Consider the following 26,010-nt stretch of genomic DNA (forward strand, 5'->3'; position numbering starts at 1 on the left):
GAGCCCAATGCGGGGCTCGATCCCAGGACCCTGGGATCATGACCTGAGCTGAAGGCAGAGGCTTTAACCCACTGAGCCACACAGGCGCCCCACCTTTTTCCTTTCTTTAAAAAAACCTTTAAAATTATAAATTTGCCCTTTAGTTGAATCCCAAAATTTTGGATACATTGTGTTTTCATTTTCATGTAGTTTTAAATGCTTTCTAATTCCTTGTGTGATTTCTTCTTTGACCCATTAGTTATCAAGAAGAGTGTTGTTTAGAGGCACATAGATGGCTCAGTTGGTTAAGCACCTGTCTTCAACTCAGGTCATGACCCCAGGGTCCTGGAATGGAGCCGCACAGCAGACTGCCTGCTCAATGGGAAGCCTGCTTCTCCCTCCCCCTCCACATCTCCCCCTCCTCCTACTCATACTCTCTTTCTCAAATAAATAAAATCTTTAAAGAAAAAAAGAATGGAATTCATTCCTAAATATTTGAAACCAAATAAGTTATTTCCAAATATTTGAAAACTTTAAGCATATACTGTTATTTTTATTGTTGCTTTCTAGCTTAATTCCCATGTAGTCAGAGAAAAGCATTTGAAATTTATTGACTTCGGTAAATTTTGTGACCCAGCATATGGCAGTACCTTGGTGAATGCTCCATGAGTACTTAAAAAATATATATACTATGCATTTGTTGTGCCTAGTGTTTTATAAGGGTCAGTTAGAAAGGTGGTTGATAGATTACTACTTTTTTGTCTAGCTCTATCAATAACTGAGAGAGGTTGTTAAAATCTCTGATAGTGAATTTGTCTCTTTCTACCTTTCATTCTGTCATGTTTGCTTCATGTATTTTGACTTTATTAGGCATATACACATTTAAAATTATTACATCTTTTTGCCAAATGACACTTTTGTTATTATGAAATGTTCATAATCTAAATATACCTAAATATACCTTCTTATATACCTCTTATCTTTAAAATATAAATATTTTTATCTCTAAATATACCTCTTATCTTTAAAACTAAGTGGTCTCATATTAATATAGCCATTCAAGCTTTTTTATGATCAGTGCCAAGGGCTTTTGGGGGCTGAGTTCTCCTGCCATAAGCCATGTGAGTGGACCACCTAGGCGTCATGCCTTCCAGCCCCAATCCAGCCTTCAGATGACTGCAGCCCCAGTCAAGGTCTTGCATCTAACCTTATGGACGGCCCTGATCCAGAACCACCTAGCTGGACTGCTTCCAATTTTCTGACATATAGAAACTGTGAGATAATGTTTGCGGCTTTTTAAGCTGCCAGGTTTGGGGGTAGTATGTTACACAGCAATGGATAACTAATACAGGGTTCTTCCCTGAACTGGTTGTACAGTCCCTTCTCTTGAGAAATGAGTGACCAGACTGCTGGCCTTCAAGGGACCTTTTGAGGCTTTGGCAGTGATTGCCACTGCAGTGAGAATAATATCCTCCCTGAATCTCCTTACAACAGAAAAGCTAGGTACCTGTCATATTCAACAAACATTTACCCCTTTACCTAAGAAGCAGAAAACTCCATAGCTTGATTTTCTGGGTCTTTTTCCCTTAGGTCCAGGCTGCTACAGCAGAGGCTAAAGCACAGAGGTGCCCTGAGGAAGATTCTAAATCCAGAGTAAGTGAACCTGGCCTGTGACCCACGTGGTCTGGCTTCCAGAATTCTCTGGCACTGACTCTCCTCTCTAGACCCTGAACTATTAACAAAGTTTTGCCTCAACTTCTAGCCTCCCTTAGCAAAGATTTGTTTCAGCTTCTGTTCTCCAACAACAAGGAGGTAAGTTCCCTTGAAACCTTAGTGATACTAGTGGCTAAGGCAGGATAATTTATTGTAAGATTAATTTCTGTTTTGATTTCACTGACATGGACATTGGGAGGAAAGAGAATGGTCTCTCTTCCCTTCCCTCTTTGATCCCCAAGGCATATGTAAGGGAAGATTAAATCTTCTAAAACCGTTAAATTAGGAGTCAGGAGAAGATACCCACTTAGGGGCTTGTACGGTGAGAAGCAGAAGCAACTGGAATAGCAAGATGGATCCAGAAGAAATGTTCCCAATACCATGTGGTCATAGTGCCAGAGTCTCAGTGAGTGGTGGTTACTCTGGCACCCCTAGGAGGGCTGGATCCAAGTGCTGGAAATTCTCACCTTTGAAAGAATCCCTTTGCTCCAGCTTGGCACAAACGTGACCATACTGTTGGCCTTCAAGGTACATCTGAGGATTTGGACAGAGAATGTCACAATGGTAAGATTGTGTCCCCCTGAAACTTTTGTAATGCTTAAGAGCCCTGGCACCTGTCACATAGTTATTCAGTAAACATTTACCAAGCACCTACTATGTGCCAACCATTGTTCTAGGCACTGGAGGAACAGCAATGTACAAAACCTCCTATTCACAAGGAGCTTACATTCTTTGGGACCAAGCAGACGATATAAAAATAAGCTGTTTTTTATTTAAAATAAAGGGGTACCTGGGTGGCTCAATCAGTTAAGCATCCAATTCTTGATTTTGGCGATATAAAAATAAGCTGTTTTTTATTTAAAAATAAGGGGCACCTGGGTGGCTCAATCAGTTAAGCATCCAATTCTTGATTTCGGCTCAGGTCATGATCTCAGGGTTATGAGGTTGGGCTCTGTGCTGAGCCCGGAGTCTTCTTGAGATTCTCCGCCTTTTCCTCTCCACCTGCGCCTGCCCCTCCTCATTCTCTCTCTCCCTCTCTTTCTCTCTAAAATAAAATAAGTAAAATGTTTGAAAAAAATAAGCTGGTTAATAATAGTTTCAGATAGTGATAAGGACTCTAAAAATAATAAAGCAGGGAGGGGTGCCTAGGTGGCTCAGTCAGTAGAGTGTCCAACTCTTAATTTCAACTCAGGTCATGATCTCAGAGTTGTGAGATCAAGCCCCACAACAGACTCCATGCTGGGTGTGGAGCCTGCTTGAGATTCTGTCTCTCTCTCTCTCCTTCCCTCTTTAAAAAGAAAATAATAACAACAATAACAATAATAATAAAGCAGAGAAATTTGGTAAAGCATGATAGGAGATGGGGCTAGTCTTTAGATAGGTGGTCAGGCCTCTCCAAGGAGGCAACTTTTCATCTAGGATATAGAGATAACAAGATATCAAGAAGATTTGCAGTTATGGCATGTGCAAAGGCCCCCAGGTAGGAACCTACTTGGCTTGCATAAAGAATAGTAGAAAAACCCATGTGTCTGGAATGTTGTTAATAACAAGGAGAAAGATATGAAATAAGATCAGAGAAGTCCGCAAAGTCCAAATCATATAGATCTTGTAGATCATGATTAAAAAAATGTTAATTATTTTCATCTGCAGTGGGGAGTTGCTGAAGCATTTTAAGCAGGGGAGTAAATGGTCTGATGCCTGTTTTAAGATGATCATTCTGACTATTTTTGGACATTGAGCTGGAATAAGACAAGAATGGGGACAGGGAAAGCAGTTAAGAGGTTTTTCCTAACTCCCAGTTAAATTTCTGGGTCAGAGGAACAACAGTGGACATGCTGAGATGGGCTGGTTTCAGAAAGTACCTGGAAGGTAAAGCAAATCAGACATGCTGATGGATTTGTCGTGTTAGAGGAAGAAGGAGCGTCAGAAAAGAAAATCACAAAGATGGACTTGTGGATATTGGGAGCCTGAGCAAATGGCTAGATTGTGGTGTCATTTCCTGGTATGGAGAAAAGCGGGAAGAATCAGCCTCCCTGCCTCAGAGGAAAGGGATTCGTAAAACGGGATATGAATTAGACCTAACAAAGAATATGGTGAGGGAAGGCAGGAGAAGAAGACAGATAAAGTAGAGACAGACGCTGCATGCACTTAAGGAACTTGCCTTCTATTAGTGGTTGGTTTTCTGGGAAGGGGGAGGCAAAGTCATTTGTTGCCTGCAAGGGGAATTATTCCATGGCTATGATGTTGGGGAGGTTAGAGACGGTCTGGAAAAGCCTCCGTGAAGAACTGAAGAGCAATCCTGCTGGGGAAATGTGGGAAGGAGTCACCCAGCTGAGCGCGGAGACAATTCCGAGTCAAATTTTGTCCCCTGAAAAAGCGTGCTATAGCTTAACCCTTGGTACCTCTATATGACACAAGCAAGTTCTGGGTGTACCCAGAACATCTTTTGTTCAACAAGTCTTCTCTGTCTTCACCACCTGCACTAAATGCCCCCAGTGGAGTTGGGAGTAGTCAATATCAGAGAGCGGACTCCTGTGTTCGACTGGGTCCTCCAAGATGCAGACACCATTCAGGATTAAGTGCACCAGGATTTTCTTAGGGAAAATGAAGTAGGGAGGAATCAGGGAGGCCAGGAGAACCACCAGATCATGGTGCCAGTCTGACCCAAGTAAAGACGACGGAGTAACAGCAGAGTGTAGCATCCAAGCCTGCCAAGTAGTCTCAGGAAGCTTCAGCAAAGCCGTAGGGGAGTTCTGGAACCCAGTTGACAACACGAGAGCCCCCTATACTCATAGGAACCATCTGCCGTGGTGTGGGGGCTACACTCAGTCACTGGCAGGGAGCAGCCTACAGAAGGCCTGCCTCTGCACCAGCACTGGCACAGGTTTCCAAGGGCAGCAGTTGGGGTCCTCAGTCAGTGACACTCCCCGAAGTAAAGAGTACTAGGAGTCATATTCTCATGATGCTCCCCCCTCATCAGATCAACATTTAACCCAGGTTTAGGTTTATTTTTGTCTTGTCCCTTCTGGATCCTTTGAGTTTCAGCCAATGCAACATGATTGAATTTGCCACACGCTACTTCCCAGTCCAGCCTAGAAGAACTCCCATGTGCCATCCTCCATGCCCTTTCCTGTCTGTCCGCTGGATGTTTGTGTCCACATGTTAAAGATGGCAGACCCTGGTCCCTGAGTGACTATGTGACCAGAGCTCATTGCTGCTCCTGCCTTTTCCTGTTAAGCTGTTTGAACCATTGACGTGAGTGAGAAGTAAATTTCTATCGAATTTGAGGTGTGATATGTTCTGATCTATTTGTTAGAGCAGTAAGCTTACCCGAGCTGCTCTACTGTTATAGGCCAGCTATGAGAAAGATGGGAAAGATACCCAGGACATGGGAGAAGGAGCGAGAGAGTGAAGACAGCGTTTGATTTACAGAAGTTCTGTTAATACACAACTTTTTAGGACTGTGAAGTTGGGCTGTGCTGGGGTCACTCACACAGGCTGATGGGGAATTATCCCAAGTGAATGGATTGACAGGTGGTCCAGGTACACTTCTCTGGGCCAGTATCTCTTCAGCTTTCTCATGTGCCTACTTGGAGTGAGGTACATACCTCTCTCTTTTGACTTCTTCTCCTGCCATTTGTCCTCCAAGCTAAGGTTTATGTAGGAGTCCCAGGAGCCCCACTCCACTTTTCGTCCAGCCCATGCCTCTAGAATTCTAAGAATTCTAGAATTCCAGACCTTGGTGTGGGAGGGAGGAGGCTCGTGTCTAATCCCATCTTCTCCCCTAACTCTCTCTGTGGCCTTCAATATAGGCCTTTTCCCTCTCTGGCTTCAGCCTTCCTTTCTGAACAACAAAGGGGACTGGACCCGCTGACGTCTGGCCCCTTCCCACTCTTATTATGGGTTTATGAAATTGTGACTTCGAGGCACAAATCCCTAAGTAGTGGAAGGAGAGCTGGTTTGCTTCTGTCCAGCAGAGGGGAGCAGTTCCCCACGAAGCAGCACTCAGGCAGAGAGTCCTCTGTGTCCCTCCCCGTAGGCCCAGCCTTCAGAGGCTTTCTGAGCGGAAAGGAGCCAGAGTTCCGGGCATGAGAGACCCTACCCCAAGATGGTGAGCACAGGGAATGCCTCCAAGGCCTTCTCAGCCCTATGAGAAGTCATTCGGGCTGTGCCTCTCCTGCAGAGAGAGGTGGGTCAGTCAGTAAATATTAGTGGGGCTCTGGCTTTGCCAGTTTGATGGGAAGGAGGAAGCTTATATAAACTAGAAAGACAAGACAGGCAAAAACAGACAAACAAAAGGCTCCCCAGAGCTAAGTGTTACTCCTAGCCTGACAGGTCTCCAGCAGAATGACAAGTCTCCATAGTTCAAACCACATTTCAGGTTGTGGTTTGAACTATGGCCCTCCGAAAGACCAGGCCACCTCAGAATGTGACCTTATTTGGAACAAGGGGGTCAGTGCAAATATAATGACTTGAGTTCGTATGGGAGTAGGGTGGACCCTTATTCCAATATGACCAGTGTCTTTATGAAATGAGGGGAATTTGGACACAGACACAAAGGGAAGACGGAAGCAGAGGTTGGAATCATGCTGCCAGAAACCAGGTGACAACCACAGCTGCCAGAAGCTGGAAGACACTCCCCTGGAACCTTCTGGAGGAGCAAGGCCCTGCCAACACTTCCAGCTCCAGACCCAGGAGACGATACATTTGTGTTAAGTCACCCAGCTTGGGGAACTTTGTTACAGCAGTCCCAGCAAACCCCAGTATTTTCAGGATAAAGCCCAGTGTCCCTATGGCGTGCCTCCCAGCCTCACTGCCCATGCACCGTATGTTCCAGCCTTACTAACTCACAAGAGGGATGGCCATCCACCTTTGGCCTCAGCACATATTCATACCTGGAGCATTTTCTTTCATCTCCATTTCCCCGTTATACCTAGCGTATGCCTTCTACGGGGAAGGGTTCTTGGATACAAACAAGATCCCATTCAGGCTGGCCTGAGTGACAGCACATGTGTTAAGGGACAGCAGGAGCCTGGAGGCCAGGCGCAAGAATGAAACACCTCTGGATGGCCAAGAAGCAGAGGCTGGGATATCAGTTAGGACTTGCATTTGTCTGTAAGTCAGAGACGTGAAAAACAGACACAGAACAATACAGCACTCTTTTTCAGCCATCTACAAAGAAGCTCAAAGATGAGAAATCTTGAGGATGTTGGGGCTGACTTCTCTGATGGTTGATGAAGCACTGAGTGATGTAGGAAAGACATGAGGTTTCTAGGCCAACGGCCAAGAAGGAATTCCTGAGACATCTTTGGTGCAAAAAGGTGGTTTTATTAAAGCACAGGGATACGACCTGTGGGCAGAAAGAGCTGCGCTGGGGTCATGAGGAGTGGCCCATTCATTATATACTTTCAAATTGGGAGGGGGTTAGGGATAGCCTAAGTCTCTAAGGAATTTTGGAAGCAAGGTTTCCAGGACCTTGAGGTGGCTAGCCATTGTTGGGAAAAGGTCATTCATTACCCTCTCATAAAACCTTAGGGGTGCCTAGGTGGCTCAGCTGGTTGGGCAGCTGCCTTCGACTCAGGTCATGATTCCGAGATTCTGGGATCAAGCCCCACATCGGGCTGCCTGCTCTGTGAGGGAGCCTGCTTCTCCCTCTCCCCCTGCCTACCGCTCCCACTGGTTGTGCTCTCTCTCTCTCTCTCTGTCAGATAAATAAAATCCTTTTTTAAAAAATTCCTTAGTCATGAGACCCTTCAGATGTATATCCGTGGGCCATATACTTGGGGGATGATTGCCAACATGTATCTTGAGGGTTTAGAGATAAAGGAAATTTCTAAAAGAGTTTTTATATGTTAAAGTAGACTTACAGGATTCTGGGGGGTCGGGCTAAGATTGCTTTTGCCCTTAACAAAGTATTAACATAAAGGCAGCTGTGTTGCTAGAGGAAGGTCACTCTGCCTATTTCAAGGACTTGTCAGTGGGCAAGTAAGGAAAGTTAATACTTATTCTTCAACCTTTGTTTCCCACATCACCAAGCTTTAGGCCCACATCTTAGGCGGAAAGGATAAGGAAGCAGGACCAGAACATGGGCTAGCACAGCTGCCTGCCTCCTCAGGGGCCCTCGCAGAAGCCACATGCAACAGCCTGTGACATCTCACCGACAAGGCAGAAAGGGGGGGGGGGGGCAGGAATCTGGCATGAGAGCAGAGGGGGATGCTGGCAAACGAGAAGCACTTTAAATCGCCCAGGGGCAGATGAAAGGAAATTCTTTGATGTTACTCCATAGTTTACCTGCCTGGAAGAAAAGGGTGAAAAGATCTGTTTAGCTGGAAAGGTGTCACTGCCATCTCAAGATCAGCCTGACTGGCCAGATGCCAAAGTGCAGTCAGCTCACTGTGATTTGTTCCTCCTGAAGACAGCAGGAGAAGTCACTCTCTCAGCCCCATGGCAACCAGACCTCCCTCTCCTGTAACAGGAGGAGTGGCGAGTGCACCCCTACAGGGGCTGATCCATTAGCGCCAGGCCATGTGCTGAGTGGTTGGAATGCAGAGATGCATCCGCTGAAGCTTCCCCACTCCGTGGGAGCCCACAGGCTGGCAGAGGAGACAGAGGTACACAGCCAGCAGCATATACTGAATAATCCGTAAAAGGGGCAGACGCAGTACTGCCTGATCAGCTCCCTGGGATCTTCTCCGAAGAGCTGAGTTTGACTTGAACTGGACAGAGTCAGTCAGGAGCAGGAGCTGGGGAAGCTGGAGGGCTATGGCACATTTGGAGAACAACAGAGGTGGCCGGAGCCCAGGGCTTTCGAGGGTGGTGAAGACAGAGAGCGCTCCACTGTTCTTGCTTCAGTCAGCCCCAGCCTAAGGCCCAATCCAGGGGCTGGTTTCCAGCCCTTTTTTTTTTTCCTTTTATCCCTTCCCTCTTTTATTTTATTTTTTTATTTTTTATAAACATATATTTTTATCCCCAGGGATACAGGTCTGTGAATCGCCAGGTTTACACACCTCACAGCACTCACCATAGCACATACCCTCCCCAATGTCCATAACCCCACCCCCCTTCTCTCAACCCCCCACCCCAGCAACCCTCAGTTTGTTTTGTGAGATTAAGAGTCACTTATGGTTTGTCTCCCTCCCAATCCTATCCTGTTTCATTTATTCTTCTCTACCCACTTAAGCCCCCATGTTTTATTTTATTTTTTTAAGATTTTATTTAAGCATACACTTATGCTTAAAGGGAGAGAGAGTCTACCAGTGGGAAGGAGAGGGAGAGAGAATCTGAAGCAGACTCTGCACTGAGCGCAGAGCCCAACACTGGGCTCGATCCCACAACCATGAGACTGTGACCTGAGCTGAAACCAAGAGTCAAACGCTTAACCAACTGAGCCACCCCTCCCTTCTTTCTAAAAAATCCTCTCATGATATCACAGTGATCACGATGGCATGATACCAGCTTCTCTACCTTCTTTCTGGCTGCCCTTCCTCTTCTTATTTCCTCCCTCGCCTGCTTAAATTCTGACCATCTTCACAGTCTGCACTGCCTCTGGACGTATTAGAAACCTCTCCATCTCTATTTTTCCTTGCATATTGGTCTCAGTTTCTTCTACCACAAGATTAACCCTCTACACATGTTTGGGAACATGGCACCAAGAACCCCAGTGTGGCAAACATTATGGAAATATGTTTCCCCCATCTCCATCTGTTGATCCTGGGGAGTGATTCTGATTGGCACTGGTAGGGTCATATGCCTGCCCTGGGGCCCATCACTGTATCATAGGGATGGGGTGGTACAGTTCATGACGAGGGAAATCAGCCTCCATGACTGTCCCCATCAAAGTCACATGGAATGAGTGAAAGGCATTTTCCAAAGGTAAGTGTGTCAGTCAGGGCTCTGGTCAGGAGACAGAAACTACATGATGTTAACAGGGAGAGTTGAATATAAATGATTATTAACAATAACAGCGGCTTAACCACCAAGGGGTAAAGAGAGCTCTAAACAATACAGGAACCAATGAAAACAAAATGTAGTATATATGTGCTGTAGAATATTATTCCAGCACAGAAGGAGGGAAATTCTGACCTACACCATAGCACGAATGAACCCTGAAAACAGTATGCTAAGCAAACTCAGAAAGATACAAAAGGACAAATACTACATGATTCTGTTTCCACGAGACCCCTGGAAAAGGCAAGTTCATAGCGACAGAAAGTAGAATAGAGGTTACCAGGGCCTGGGGACAGGGAATAGGGATGGACTTTCACTTTGGGATGATGGAGAAGTTCTGGAAATAGATAGTGGTGATGGTTACCCAACATTGTAAGTGTACTTAATACCGCTGAAGTGTATGCTTAAAAGTGGTTACAGTGATCGATTTTATTTATGTAGATTTTACCACAAGCGTTGTGGATAGAGTAGCTGGCACTAATCTCGCATTGAAGCAGAAGACCCAAGGAAGAAAGCACCTTTGGAAGGGGTTCCCCCGCTGAGTGTCAGACCGCCCCTGGAGAGATATTCTGGGGCCCTTCTCCCTCACACACAAAGGTACAGTTTAAAGGGGCACAGGTCATTGCACTGGGGCTTTGTTGTTTGACTTGGATGGCCATTACATCAGTTTGGTTAAGGAACATGAAGGGGTGGGGGGCGCCTTGGTGGCTCAGGGGCTTAAAGCCTCTGCCTTTGGCTCAGGTCATGATCTCAGGGTCCTGGGATCGAGCCCCGCATCGGGCTTTCTGCTTGGCGAGGAGTCCGCTTTCCTTCCTCTCTCTGCCTGCCTCTCTGCCTGCTTGTCATCTCTGTCTGTCAAATAAATAAATAAAACAGGTCTCTGACTGCCACACCTGGCGTCCCCCAAGACCACTTGGGCTTCAAGAGAAGCATGTGAATTTGTATCAGTCAGGTAGAAAAAGAAGGTTGTCCCAGTTGGGTGTCTGAACAATGTAAGGGGACATTCAGAAGCATGTCTGCCAGTGCTATCGGAGCATCAGGCCCAGAGGAGTACTTCAGAAATGGCCATGACCTTGTGAGTTTTCCTATTTCCATAGTGTGCAGGCAGGGATGCGTGACCGACAGGAGGCCAGGTGGGAGACATAGGGGCCGCCAGGACCAGGCAGACTGTGTGACTGTGCCATGTTTTGTGGATGAGAATGCAGTCATTGCACCCCTGCACTCACAGCTCAGCCCCTCCAGGGTCCGAGGCTTGTCCCTCTGAGGTGCTGGGGGTATGGCTCTCCCTCTACCCCACAGAATTGGCACAAGCCATTCTAATGCCTGTACCGTCATCTTTCCTTCAGCCATCCCCACCACATTCCCACACCTTCTGTCCAGAAGGGACAAGTACAAGAGTGACAAGGGCATTTTTATAGAATTTACAGAAGCCTACTATAGAGCTGGGTGGATCACTGCAGGAGGCTTCAGTGAACAGGGCTCTCAACCAAGTGGCCATTATCTTTGTGATCTAGGACCATCTCAGGACAACAAGAAAACCCAGGTAGCTGAAAAGCAATTAAGTTTGTGTCCTCTCACTCCAATTTTGGGTCCCTTTCTTGCTTTTAAGAGAGGGTAGGAGGGAAGAGCATCATGGCCAGGAATGGTCAGGGTAGAATCCCAAATCTTCAGAATAGGCTTATATGGCTCACCAACCCTCTTATCCTGATGATTACTCAGGAAGCGCCAGGGAGAGATGATCCCACGCTAGGCACAGCACATTGAGGGGCCGGTACTCGGCTTGAGCTGCTGTGACAAAATACCACAGCCTGGGTGCCTTAGACAATAGACGTTTACTTTCTCACCCTTCCAGAGGCTGGAAGCCCACCATCCTGGTGCTGGCAAATTCATGTTCTGGTAAGAGCCCTGTCCCTGGCTTGCAGGGGACCACTCTCTCACCATGTGCTCACATGGCCTTCAGTATTATCCATGGTCTGGTGTCTCTTCCTCTTTTTGTAAGGACATCAGTATGACCTCACTAAACCTTAATTACACCCCTAATGACCCTGTCTCCTAATACAATCACAGCCTGCTTCCCCCTTTTCTTTTCTTTTTTAAAATTTATTTATTTATTTATTTGGCAGACAGAGATCACAAGTAGACAGAGAAGCAGGCAGAGAGAGGGGAGGGGGAGAAGCAGGCTCCCTGCTGAGCAGAGAGCCTGATGCGGGGCTCAATCCCAGAACCCTGGGATCATGACCTGAGCCAAAGGCAGAGGCTTTAGCCCACTGAGCCACCCAGGCACCCCCTGCTTTCCCCTTTTCTCTCTGCCTGCCTCTCTGCCTACTTGTGATCTCTCTCCCTCTGTCAAATAAATAGATAAAATCTTAAAAAATAAATAAATAAATGCCTGCAGGTCTTTGGCTACAGCTTTTGTCTGGCAGCATTTTCCTTTTGATGAATCATCTTTGAACAAGCAGCGTTTTCCCCAGACCAGCTCTTTGCAGGAACATGGTGTGGGAGGGGTCAGAGCAATGCTCCTCACTAGCTGGAATTTTCCTCACGACCCAGGCTTTACACATGAGCTTGATCAACCTTCACTTCTCAGCTTAGGCATGTCTGGGCAAGTTTGGCAACCCAGAGATGCTGGCCTCTGCCAAGGAGATTTGCCTGATTTGATTTTTGTTTATTTATTCATTTGTTGTCTGAATGATGAGAGAAGAAGTTTATGTCCCAGTGCCTGGGAGCAGAGAGAGGGTGGAAAGACAGGGTGTCTGCAGTCAGCCTCACGAGGACCACTGTAGCAATCTGGAGAGAGCTGCTGCAGGATGCAGAAGTCAGAGCTCTTTTGCTTTGGGGCTAGATGATCGTGTGAGAGGCCACAGCATGGCAGAGAATGTCAGCACTTCTCCCACTCCTGCCAGGATCAGGGGCTCAGGAACAGGGGCCGAGAGGAACTCAGGCCTGCTTTGGCATCATGTGAACTGATATCTTGGGTTATAGAGGACAGAAGCCACCCTGACCAACACGTGCAAGCATCCGAGCTTTTCTTTATCCTTCTACCTTCTCCACGTTTCCTGCGCCGCCATCAACAAGAGGACCACCCTACACACATCTTACCACCCCTGGCCGCCTCCTACTCCTGGACCCAAGCTTGGCCTACCACCTTTTAAGACCTAGTTAGGAGTCTAAAAGTTTGAACATCTTAATCAAAGAGGAACCTATTGTAGATCACAGGATCCAAGGAGGAACTGAAAGTATCGGGCTCTGTACAGATGGGGCCCTGCCTCAGGCGGCTCAGCCGGAATCCTTTTTGGACTTTCCATGAGATTCAGATTCCTGGACAGAGAGTCTTACGTTTATCAATAATGTGAGAAAAGAACTAAAATACATCAGCCGCCAAGGGCTAATGTCATCTTTTTTTGCGTTTGCTCATGTCGAAGAAACACCAGTACAGTATCATGCTTGAGCCTGTCCTCCCCAGAGATTGCCTGACCATTTCACATATTCAGTTAAGATCAAAGGAACCAAATGATAGCAGTGGCCAAACTTTTTTTTTTTTTTAAGATTTTATTTATTTGAGAAAGAGAGAGACAGAGTACATGAGCACAATCGGTAGGGAGAGGCAGAGGGAGAGGGAGAAGCAAACTCCCCACTGAGCAGAGAGCCCCACATAGGGCTCAATCCCAGGACCCTGAGATCATGACCTGAGCCCAAAGCAGACGCTTAACTGATTGAGCCACCCAGGCATCCCAGCAATGGCCAAACTTAATCATCAACAACCCTGTATCTTTACATGGGTAAAAACCAACCAATCACTCTTTTCACTACGGGTGTCAAGTTAAAATATGATATTTCTTTGGAAACGTCTGTTTCCTTTTATAATCCTTATATAATCTAGGTTACTGTGGCCCTTGGTTCTTCATTTATCTCCTAAAAAGATTTGATCTCAACTCAGTCCCATCCATATCACCTACTGGCATGAGTTGTGTGAAGCTCAGATGAAAGGTTTCTTGATGGCCTGCAGCCACTCAGCATTCAAGAGAAATTCTGATGGGGAGAATTTGGAGAGGACTAAATCTGGGGAGGATTCAATTAAATCGATAAAAGGATTACTTGGACCTAAGTAAGAAAAAGGAATTCATGGAGAAGAAAAATATGTTTCATTACACAAAGAAATTAAAACCTGAAGCAGTTACCATTGAGATTTTTGTTCAGGAAATGAGTATCGACTACCTGCTGGGTCCCAAATGGCGTATTTCATGCTAACGGTACCCAAACAGAGAAGACCTGGGCCCAGAGCCCACTGAGCAGTGGAGACAGCATTTGCATGTTTCAATGAATCATCAGGAACCGGGATCTACAACAACAACAAAAAATTGTGTTTTAATTGCCTTTTTTTCCTGATTATAACAACAATGCATGCTTATTGAAGAGAATTTGGGAAACAAAGAAGAAACTTAAAATGGTCTCTGATGCTGCCAGCAGAAATAATCACTGTTAATGTTTTTTGTAAATATATGTGGTTATAATAAACACTGACATTGATTAAACACCTTCCACGGGCTAGACTCTCCTTTCATCACTAGCCCTATGAAGTGGGCACCATCATCGTGGTCATTTTACTGACGAAACAGGTTTTGAGGTTAATCTGCTCAAAATCCTATGGCTAGGAATTGGCAGAGGTAGAACTAATTCCAGACTCATCTTGTCTTCTTTTCAAGCTCTCAAACAGCCCAGGGACCAGAAGGACCCAGCAGCTAAGGCTTTGTCATCAGAGGGGCAAGGCACTTCTGAACAGCTCATGGCTGCCCCTCAGATCTGACTTGCGGGGGACTAATGCTCAATTCCTGTGGAGAGACCAGGGCTGAACTAGCGGTACTGTCTAAAAATAAAAACAAAACAAACCAGAAAATCTTGGTCTCTTTGGGAACCCCTTAGCAGAGGAAAGGACAGAAAAGAATTGTTTGGCACACTCTGGGAGGAGGGCACCATGAAGCCCAATATAGTGCTGCCACCTGGTGGAATCAGTGGTATAGGACACCGTGTCCCACAAGACCAGCCCTGAGAGAACTCTCAGGGAGTTCTCCCTGAGAGGAGAAGTTATTTGGAGAGAACTTTGAAGTCTTGCATTAGGGGGTAGGGACAAGAGTTATAATTGCTAATGTCATGCCCTTGCCCTCCCCATATCCTGACAGGAGATGAAGAAACTCAGATTATGTGTATTTTCCTATAATCATAAAGAATGTTTTCTTCGATACTTTATTATAATGAAATTACCTCTGATATTCACACACCTTAAGTACTTAGTAGATCTACTACTAGGTCCTTGTTAGGAGTTAGCGGACTGGTACAGAGTAAGGGGTCAGAAGTGCCATCTGGAGGCGCCTGGATGGCACAGCTGGTAGAGCATGCCACCCTTGATCTCCGGGGTGTGAGTTTGAGCCCCATGTTAGGTATAGAGACTACTTTAAAAATGAAACAAGGCCAAAGAGTGTGCCATGTGTTGGGTTTATCCGTCTCCCCGCTGCCTGGGATGAGAGGCTCTCAATCACTGCGGTACTAATGAGAGCAGAACGCCCTCCTGCCCTGGGGCTGGTGTATATTGATGACCTGACTCATTTGTCCTTGGGAGTCCCTTTTTGAACATGACCTAGAGGATTATGATCATTGTTTTACATCTCCTTTCATTAGGCAAAATATGTTTAAAATATAAAGAGATGTACATCAAAACCAAAAGTTTTGGTTTCCTGGGTCTTCTGTCAAAGACAGATGAAAAGTCCCATGAAGGATGTCTGTGGGGTTAGATATATTGTAGGACACAAGCACAGAACCTCAGGTTCAGGTTCAGGTTCTACAGAACCCCCAAAATATTAGGCAAAATGGAATTTGTCTGAAAATGTATGTTTTTTCCCTGGGGAGAAAATCAAGAGCTTTCATCAGCTTCTGCAAATGATATATACCCAAAGAAGAGGTTCAAAATCATGGCTGGCAACCCCTCAGAGGGTCCCTCAAATCATGGGGTTCTCTAATGTTGGCAACATCACATGTACTACTGTTGGGAATTATCTGAATTATTAGCTTTAGATAAGTGAGTGATGATGCTGGTCAGGCAGACTTTCATCCTTTTCTCCTTTAGACCCGCAGACCCAACTAAAGATAGAGTCCTTGTGAAAGGGTGCTGGGCAACAATAAGGGGACCCCCCTCCTGGTTCTGAGTTTGGCTCTGCCTGTAAAAGCTTGGTAGCTTTGGGTACTTAATGCCCCTGGCTCTCATTTTCCTTAACTGAATAGTAAAAGCATGTGATGATACAATTTTTAAGTTCTTTTGCATTATTAAAATTCAATGATTTAGGAGAATGGCTTTTAAACTTATTTAGCTTTAAACCCCATCCTAGGTTTCTGAAGATTCCCTTGGGTCCCTGCAAAGATTTGATTTAAATTTGGAAGTCCTAGGGGCTCCAAAGAGCACAGTTTGAAAATTACTGTCTCTGGATAATTATGTGAGTCATTGAGTTGATACATGAAGAGGAAACTAACATTCTTAAAGAAGATTTTGCCAAAAAGTTGTGTTTAAATTGAACTTGGATGACCTAGTAAGATTTCCTATTGATTTAAATTAGATCTAGAATGAGGAGCCCCTGGGTCTTTCCTTTCCAATTGAATTTCTGATTGATAATCAATTAGCAGAGTCTCCTCATTTAGCATTTTACATTTTTTTTGCTTTCCAGACTGCCACACATCTAATGAAAGAAAACACTTAAAGATTATTGGGTTTAAATGCAGTTCTGGAAGAAGCAAATTTAATCAATGGCAGAAAATCAGAAGAATGGTCATTGTCTCTGGGAGGAAGGGTGAGGGTGAAGATTTGCTGGGAAGAAATGCCGGAACATTTGGGGGTGATTTGGGGTTATACATTGGTCAAAACGTAATGGATATTCACTTAAGATTTTTTTCATTTCACTGAATTTAAATTTCACATTTAAAACATGTGAATACAGGGTCACCTGTGTGGCTCAGTCAGTTGAGCGTCTGCCTTCAGCTCCAATCATGATCCTGGGCTCCTGAGATCGAGCCCTGCGTCAGGCTCCTTACTTAGCAGAGGGCCAGCTTCTCCCTCTCCTCACTGCTCATGCTCTCTCTCACTCTCTCTTGCTCTCTCTCAGGTAAATAAATAAGATCTTTTTAAAAAGGTGGGGGGGGCGGATCCTGTCACTTGCTATTATGAGGATGAGCCTTAAGGACACATGCTAAGTGACATAAGCCAGTCTCAAAAAGGTCTTGTTCAGATGTAGCCTTACAGCATCTGCTCATGGCAAAGTGACCATCTCTGATTTTTGCAACCAGGTACTTAACCTAGCAAGCTCATCTAGGTGAGTACACTACGTTAAGTGAGGATCTGGCTGGAAGAGTTGACTCACTCAAACAAGGTAACTGAGGAGAGTTTAATGAAGGGACCATTAATAGAGATGTAAACAGGTTTGAGGGAATGGCCCCCCTCCACCTGGACCCCACTGAAGTCCCCACCCTTTATATGAACTTATGCCCCAGCCTTCTCTCTGCTCCATCCTAGTTCAGGTGGCCCATCTTTAGTCCCTCTGAGTATGGAGGTGTGGGCTCTGCCAGTGGTTGGCAGTCCCAGTGAGCAGGAAACTTACCTGAGGAACTTTTAAAATACATTGGTGTCTGGTCCTACCCCCAGAAGTTCTAATTTAATGGGTCTCGGGGGCAGCCTGGGCATTGGTGCTATTTAAAAGCTCTTGGGAGATTCCAGCAAGCCCACACCAATTATTTCTGACTCTCAGGGGTGTAGAACTGGGTACTTCTTCGAATCTCCCCAGTATAGCCAGAGCCAAGGAGCTCTATTCTGTTTTCTATCAAGATCTGTTGCTTTGGCATAAACTCGGGGCTCAGTTGTCATCAGACCTTTTTTTCAAAGTGGATTTCAGAAGTAAAATAAATAATTCAGTTTAAAAACTAAGCATTTATTAATTTCATCCTAATAATACTACTTGGGACATTGTCAGTATCTCTGGCCAGAGCGGAGTCAAAAACAAGGGAATAGAGAAAAGCAACATCCATATTTCAGAGCATATGCACAGTAGCGAAAAGACAAACACCCTAAGTGTTCACTGGCAAACAAATGGATAAGCAGAGCGTGATATGTGCATAAATGGAATACTACTCAGCCTTGAAAAGGAAGGAGAGTCTGACACACACTACAGCATGGATGAGCCTTGAGGACATGGCGCTAAGTGCCATAAACCAGCCACAGAAGGACAAATACTCTTTGACTCCACTTACATGAGAGACTTAGCATCACCAAATGCCTAGGGACAAAATAGAAGAGTGGCGGCCAGGGGCTGGGGAGAGGGGGAAATGGGGGAATTGTTCAATGGGCATGGAGTCTCAGTAGTGTAATGTGAAAGGAGTTCACACACACAGATGAGAAAAACACCTCAGGCTTCCTCCTGCTCCAGCCCCTGGGCTCGCTCAGGATACTGGGAAAGCAAATCTTACTATCTTCCTTCTTAATCTGGCCTGGTGGAAAGACCCCACTGGGCCGAAGAATCTGAACTCACTGGAAAAGATAAACAACACAGACTCCTGCTAATTCACCATGTGGTCAGTGAGGATGTCCAGCTGTCCAGAAGCAAGCCAACAAGGACTCCAAAATGGATGGGACCACGTAGGGCAGGGCTCAATAGAGGAGGAAGAGAAAAGTGGGAGTAAAACTTCTCTGCGTAGTAAGGTAGAAGGAAGCAGGTGTCATTTCCACACATACTGCTGTACAAAAGTGTTCTTTGCTGACGTGGATTCCCCACTAGACTGTCTCTGAGCAGTACGTATCCTGTAAGCTGCGTATGAGGGCTTCTGGCCAAGAGTCACCCACAGCCAGGCTGGAGGATCCCAGGGGAAAGGAGGCACCGTGAGGTCACCTGGTCCCAGGTGAGTAAGTTTTAGAATATAAGTGAGGTTCGGTGGGGTGAGGTCCAGAGCTGATGACCAAGAAAGAATTCTTGAGATGTCTTTGGTGCAAAATGGTGGTTTATTAAAGCATGGGGACAGGACCTCATGGCCAGAAAGAGCTGCTGCCTTATGATCCCAAGGAGTGGCTGGTTACATACTCAGGAGTTGGGGAGGTGAGGACAAAGGGGTGATCAGAAGGGCTGTCATATGGTAAAGAAGACTGTCAGGATACTGGAAGGCTGGTTATTGTCCAGCCAAGCTGTGTTTTGTTTGTTTGTTTTCTCTAATGAGGTACTAACATGAGGACAGTTGGGATTTTCCTGGTGGAATGTCACATTCCTGCTATCACACATCCTTGTCAATGAGCTTTAGGTTTAGAAGAAATTCCACTTGATTTACATTTCCTTCCACCTCAGCCTCCCTCAATTTTATGGAGGGGAGGCCAATGTTAGGGCTTTAGGAACTGAGTTATGGGTTTCTGGAAGTTAGCCTATTGTAAATCACTAGGACATTTGTAACCTGAGGGAGATTCCTGTCCTGCGGGACTGTGATCTCTATTAGTGAACCATTTGCTCTTCCTGTACGGCAGCCAGCAGTTCCTGAGGAATGTCACAGATGTCACAAGGTGGGGTGGGGGTAGGGTGCCAGCTTCTGTTCTGTCCTTAGCTAGTCTTTTGCTCCCACATCACAGGGAAGAGAGCTCGAAGGGTCTGAGAGATGGGGAGCAAGCCTACCCTGGGCTCTTCTGTTGGAGCTCTTTGGTGACCGGATTCTAAACTAAACTCACCCCCAGGGAAACGGATTGCTCTGGTTTCCTATGTTCCACTGGGATGTTCAGAGCAACACCGGGCTGTGAATGCTTCCCCGGGTGGCCTACAGAACCGAAGAGGAGGGTTCAATCTGAGAAACCCAAAGTGAGGCTAGAGCCCACTATGCCCATGAGAGGACTCTTATACAGCATTTGATATTTTTCCCCTTTTTAAAATTTACTTATTTTTATTTTTAAAAACATTTTTATTTGGGGCACCTGGGTGGCTCAGTGGGTTAAAGCCTCTGCCTTCGGCTCAGGTCATGATCCCAGGGTCCTGGGATGGAGCCCCACATTGGGCTCTCTGCTCAGCAGGGAGCCTGCTTCCTCCTCTGTCTCTGCCTGCCTCTCTGCCTACTTGTGATTTTGATCTGTCAAATAAATGAATAAATAAATCTTAAAAAAAAAAAAAAGCTATGGCTTTCAAGAAGAACCCTGGTCTTGCTCAAAAAATAATTTTAAAAAAACATTTTTATTTACTTATTTGACAGAGAGAGCACAAGCAGGGGTAGCATCAGAGCGAGAGGGAGAAGCAGGCTCTCTGCTGAGCAGGGAGCCAGAAGTGGGGCTCAATCTCAGGACCCTGAGATCATGACACGACCCAAACGCAGATGTTTAACCGACTGAGCCACCCAGGTGCACCTCATTTTCCTCTCTTGATTCGAGGAATAAGAGTTAACATCTAGTTTTCTGAAACTTTTTTCTGCTGTGAAAATCAACGAAGACCAACCAAATGAGATCATTTATTCAGGGCTTACTACAGCAAAGGAGTCAGCCTCTATCACACATTTTGGCAGAGACTCAAAGGCAGGCAGAGAAGTGGGAAAGCTTTATCACAGAACTAGGGAAGGGCTTTGGCTGCCCCAACTGGAGGCTGTTGGCACATGCGAGCTGTGGGCCGCTAACTAGAAGTAGGGTATTTTTTGTGAGTGGTCAGGAATGTATATTTGCTTTCTATGGAAAAATGAGGGGCAAGAATTAGGGAGGCTGTCAGTTATTAATAAAGTGCGGACCCGTTGGACCTGATTGTTCCAAGGGTTTTCGCTTGACTTCCAGGACTGGTTGTTGGAGAGAGAGGTCTGACTTCTACAAAGACATAGAGAGTAGATTGACTCCCTGGGCTGGTTGCTGCAGGGTGTAGGTTAGAGGTCTCTTGGTATACGTGGTCTGGTCATTGTCTATTTGTATAATCAGTCTCTCGCTGCCAAACCTTGAAGTGTCTCGGCCCGACAGTCTAGTGATGGTGGATCGCAGGAATCCGAAAGGCTGGGCAACCATAGCAAGTGCAGCTTTCTTTGCTTCCCCTCTGCTCAGGCCAGTGTGGCAATGGCCATATCAGATCAAGGGGGTCAGGGGGCCACAAGCTCCAGGTGTGGTCACTACGGAGGCCAAAAGCAAGGAGTGGCAGGTAACCACAGGGAAAACCCCCTCCACAGTGTGAACTGGCTCAGGAGTTACGTGAGAACCCTTTCCCAAATCTGTAAGAGGAAGGTCAACTTGACAACAGAAGGAAGCAGTCCAGTTCCCCTGTGCGTAGCAGATAAGGGAATTCCCAGAGAGCGCAACCCTTTGATAAAATCCCTAGTACCCCTGACTTGTTATTTCAGTTTGCCCTTGAAAGTGACATCAAGCGGCACCTGGGTGACTCAGTGTATTAAGCAATTGCCTATTCAGCTCAGGTCATGATCCCAGAGTCCTGAGATGGAGTCCCATACCAGGCTCCTTGCTCAGCGAGGGAGCATCTCCCTCTCCCGCTCCCCCCTGCTTTTGCTCTCTCTCTGTCAAATAAAAAAACAAATTCCTTAAAAAAGAAAAAGAAAAATCTACATTAAAAAAAAAGAAAAAGAAACTGATGTCACTCAATCAATCTGTCCTAGCATCAAATTTATAAATAGCCTCTTTGCCGCCCCTCTCCCACCATCGGCTAGGCCCACGCTCTAACTAGAAATCTTCAGAGGTGTCTCTGAGAATCATTCTCGGGCACCTAAACCCCTAATATTTGGTTTATGATTCTCATATGGCTTCTGGATTACTGTATGGTTTGCTGTATTCATGTTTACTTCTCTTTTATTTTATTTTATTCATTTATTTGACAGAGATCACAAGTAGGCAGAGAAGCAGGCAGAGAGAGAGAGAGAGGGAAAAGCAGGCTCCCACCGAGCAGAGAGCCCAATGGGGGGCTCGATCCCAGAACTCCGGGACCATGACCTGAGCCAAAGGCAGAGGCTTTAACCCACTGAGCCACCCAGGCGCCCCATGTTTACTTCTCTTAACGTCCCCCAGAATGTAAGCTGTCTTCACCACCTGCGGTGCTGGTACAGGCTTGCAAAATCACCGGTTGGTCCGTGTCTCTGGTGATGGATGACACATTCCTTCTCCCAGTATGTACTGAGACGCTTTTTCCTGCCAAAGCAGAAGATAGGTGCTGGAGGACACAAAGACAGGACAGCCACTGCCCACTGGCCTCAGGGTGTGAGAAAAGCAGCCAAGTAATTAAAGACAATGTAGTAAGTGCCAAGCAAAAGAATGGAATAAAGTAGCTTGGGAACACAAATAAAGAAGTGACTTGCTTTGACAGGTAAATTAGGTCTCACAGAAGACTTAACTGTTTGAAGGATGAGTAGAGGTTTTCCACGCAGAAAAGGAGTAAGACCTTCAGGTGGAGGGAGAGGTTTGGGAATGCGGAGTAGCCAGCATCTGGCAATGGTGGATAGGTGGATGAGGGCTGGTGGAGATGGAGCTGCTCACATCCACAGGGACCACACTGGGAAGGGTCTTGTTTGCCCTTTTTTTTTTTTTTTTTTGAGATTTTTATTTATTTATTTGTCAGAGAGAGAGCACAAACAGGGGAAGTGGCAAGCAGAGGGAGAAGCAGGCTTCCCTGCTGACCGTGAGATGGCGACCTGAGTCCAGGGCAGATGCTTAACTGACTGAGCCACCCGGGTGTCCCTTGTTAGCCATTTTTATAAGGCATTTGAATTTCATTCTGGTGTCAACATGGGAGTCTAGGCAGACTGCTAAGCAGAGAAATGTCAAACATCTGTGTTCTGTTAGAATTTTGGTATCTGTGTGGCAGATGGCTGCGGATGCCCCGTTAAGAGACTGCAGACTGTGGGGTCCCTGGGTGGCTCAGTCAGTTGGGCGTCTGCCTTCGGCTCAGGTTATGTTCCTGGAGTCAGGCAATCGAGCCCCGTATCAGGCTCCCTGCTCAACAGGAAATCGGCTTCTCCCACTGCCCCTCCCCCCACTCATGTTCTCCCTCACCCTCTTACTCTCTCTCAAATAAACACAATTTTAAAAAAGAGAGAGTGGGGCGCCTGGGTGGCTCAGTGGGTTAAAGCCTCTGCCTTCGGCTCTGGTCATAATCCCAGGGTCCTGGGATCAAGCCCCATATCGGGCTCTCTGCTTAGCAGGGAGCCTGCTTCCTCCTCTCTCTCTGCCTGCTTCTCTGCCTACTTGTCAAATAAATAAAATCTTAGAGAGAGAGAGATTGAGCCTGCACATTTTAAGGACCTGAACTAGGACAAATGATGAGGGTAGAAAGGGAGATTGGGTTTAAGAGGTATTAAGAAAGCAGAATTAGTGGGACTTGGGAAGAAGATACAGTTTTGGAATGTTGGTGAGTCCAGAGCCCTCAGCCAAGAAAGAATTCTTGCGACCCCTTTGGTGCAAAGAGGTGATTTTATGAAAGCATTGGGACAGTATGTGGGCAGAAGAGCTGCACTGGGGTTTTGAAGAATGGCTGATTATATACTTGGGGGGAGTTGGGGGAGGTAAGGAAAAAGGGAGTTTTTAAAAAGGACTTTGATATGCTAAAGAAGACAGTTGGCATCCTGCAGGCCTCGTTGTTGTCCAGCTAAGGTTGTTTTCCCTTCTAGCAAGGAATTAACACTAAGACCATTAGGAGCTTCCTGGAGGGACACTATACTCTGCCTGTTTCAAGTACTTGTCCGTGCCCTGCAGGTTGTAAGGACATTTCCTACATTTCCTGCTGCCTTTGTTTCCCACATTAGAGAGAATGAGATAGCAAATTGGGGGTGCTAGGCTTTTAGCTTAGACACCCGGATTCATGGTAAGGAATTGAGAGGTTCAGTCCTGGGGCGCCTGGGTGTCTCAGTTGGTTAACAGGGCCTGCCTTCACCTCGCGTCATGATCTCGGGGTCCTGGGATTGAGCCCTGCGTCAGGCTCCCAGGTCAGCAGGAAGTCTGCTTCTCCCTGTCTCCCTGCTGCTCCCCGTGCTTGTGCTCTCTAGCTCTCTCTGTCAAATAAAATTAAATGAAATCTTAAAAACAATAATAATAATTGAGAGATTCAGTCCAGGCTTGCGATGGACATGCCCAGGGAAGCGTACCAGTGGCCATTACAGAGGAGAGCACACCATGTGCATGCCATAGCCGAAATCACAAGGCGTCTCTGAAAAATCTGTAAATCACTGAAAATCCCTTCTGCTCCTGAGGTGCAAACAGCTCTCCTTGGTAAGTCTTTGGGCAGTCAGCTTGCGGAAAGGCAAAAGGGAAGTCTAACGATATCCCCTCCTGTGTGGCGGTTGCTTTGATACACCCTGCCCTGCCTTTGTTCCATGATGGTCTGGGCTTGATTGGTCTCCCGCATGCATGATTAAATATTCACTGTGAGAAATGTCTCTCAATTATGCCTTGAAAGTTACTTCTGGAATCTCCATCGATATCAGCCCACCTTTGTTCTCCACTGGAGCCTTTATGTGGCATTTCTTCTGGACACCTTGAATTGATGCTGAATTGTCTCCCCTGAGCCCCTCTGGTGGGCCTCTTTGGGTGGCCGCTAAGATTTGTGACTCTTGCATGCTTAACCCAGTTTCTGAACAATTCTGGCTCCACAGCAGCTGGTTTTTTGTTGTTGTTTTTTCCATTGGTGGAAGAAAAGCTGGTGGTTAAACCTTGATTATCTGATCTCTGTCAAGTGGCAAAGGACTGGGAGCCTGGTGTCTCTGTCCTTTTTTGTTCCTGTTTTTCTTGAAGATTCTATTTGGAAAACCGGTATGTATGTCTTGAGATCACAAGACAATGGTTTAATCAAGCACTTGCCACCCTCAACTATGAAGTTGAAAATTCAGTTATGTCATATTCAATACAATTGACTTATTGTATTGTCTGACTATTAATAGGATCCTTTGTGTTCTTTGTCTTATGCTCTGTATTTAGTTTTGCCAGTTCTATATCTATAAATTTAAAAAGCCTTGCTCCTCCTTGCAAAGGAAGGAAATATTTTCTTCTTTAAGCCATCTGTTAATAAGTATATTTCCTTTGTATTTGTGGACATTTAAAAAAAAAAAGGAAATTTTTTTTTTTTTAAGCAATCTCCACTCCTAGAGTAGAGCCCAACACAGGGCTTGAACTCACAACCCTGAGATCAAGACCTGAGCTAAGGTGGGGAGGAGACCTGAGCTGGGCCCTAAGTTGGACATTTAGCCACCCAGGCTCCCCATGTATTTGTAGAAATCTTTTTAAGCAGCTTTATTGAGAGTTAACTCATATATCATGAACTTCATTCATTTAAAGCATAAAATTGATTAGGTTTTAGTATAGCCAGAGCTGTGTAGCCAGCCCCACACTTTTAGAAGATATTTATCACCCCCAAAAGAAACCCTATACTCATTAGCCGTCATTCCTGTCTTTCCCCACAACAGCTGTACCCCCCACCCCCACCCCAAGTCCTAGGCAACCACTGATCTACTTTCTCTATATATAGATTTCCCTAATCTGGACATTTCCTATAAATGGAATCATGCAATATGTGCTATATGACTGGCATCTTTCACTCAACATAATGTTTTCAGGATTCATCCATATTGTAAAACATATCAGTACTTTTTTTTCTTTTTATAACCAAACAATGCTCCATTGTATGAGTATACCATGTTTTGTTTAGTCATTCATCAGTCCATGAGCATTTGGGTTGTTTCCACTTTGGGGCTATTATGAATAATGATGCTATGAACATTTTGTATATACATTTTTCTGTAGACATGTGTTTCCATTTCTCTTGGGAATATGCCAAGAAGTGGAATTGCTGGGTCATATGGTAACTCTATGTTTAACTTTTTTGAGGAACTGCCAAATTGTTTTCTAAAGTGGCTGCACCATTTACATTTCCATCTGCGGTGTATGAGGGTTCCAATTTCTGCCTATCCTCCTCAACACTTATTACTGTCTTTTTGACAATCCTAGTGCTATGCAGTGGTATCTCATTGTATTTGGTACCTCTCTGATGGCTACCGATGTTGGTCAGATATATGGTTAGCAAGTAGTTTCTCCCATTCTTTGGATTTTTCTTTTCACTTTCTTGAAAAGCAAAAGGTTTTAATTTTGATGAAATCTAATTTCTTTTCCTTTTCAGTTGTGCTTTTGATGTCACATTTAAGAAGGCTTTGTCTAACCTGAAGTAATGAGGACCTGTTCTTATGTTTCTTCCTAAGAATGTTAGAGTTTTCACCCTTACATTTAAGTCTTTGACCATTTTGAGGTGATTTTATTTATGTGATGTGAGAAGAGTCTAACTTCATTCTTTTGCATGTGGATATCCAATTGTTCTAGCACCATATGCTGAAAAGCCTGTTCTTTCCCACACTGAATTA

At 45.5% G+C, this 26,010-nt stretch overlaps 1 protein-coding gene and 1 long non-coding RNA gene across 6 annotated transcripts in view; one reads left to right on the plus strand and one right to left on the minus strand.

Moving 5' to 3' along the window:
* ZNRF2 (zinc and ring finger 2) overlaps positions 1 to 26,010 on the minus strand; it is a 396,032-nt gene that overhangs the window by 119,737 nt on the left and 250,285 nt on the right. The window lies entirely within an intron of this gene.
* The window catches only part of LOC132015826 (uncharacterized), a 36,254-nt gene that overhangs the window by 7,203 nt on the left and 3,041 nt on the right, over positions 1 to 26,010 (plus strand). For both annotated transcript variants that reach the window (XR_009403782.1, XR_009403783.1), the window contains one exon: positions 1,570 to 1,632. This is a non-coding gene — a long non-coding RNA (uncharacterized LOC132015826). The remainder of the gene's footprint in view (positions 1 to 1,569; positions 1,633 to 26,010) is intronic.

The sequence above is a fragment of the Mustela nigripes genome, chromosome 4 (genome assembly GCF_022355385.1).
Source record: "Mustela nigripes isolate SB6536 chromosome 4, MUSNIG.SB6536, whole genome shotgun sequence".
NCBI classification, from domain to species: domain Eukaryota; kingdom Metazoa; phylum Chordata; class Mammalia; order Carnivora; family Mustelidae; genus Mustela; species Mustela nigripes.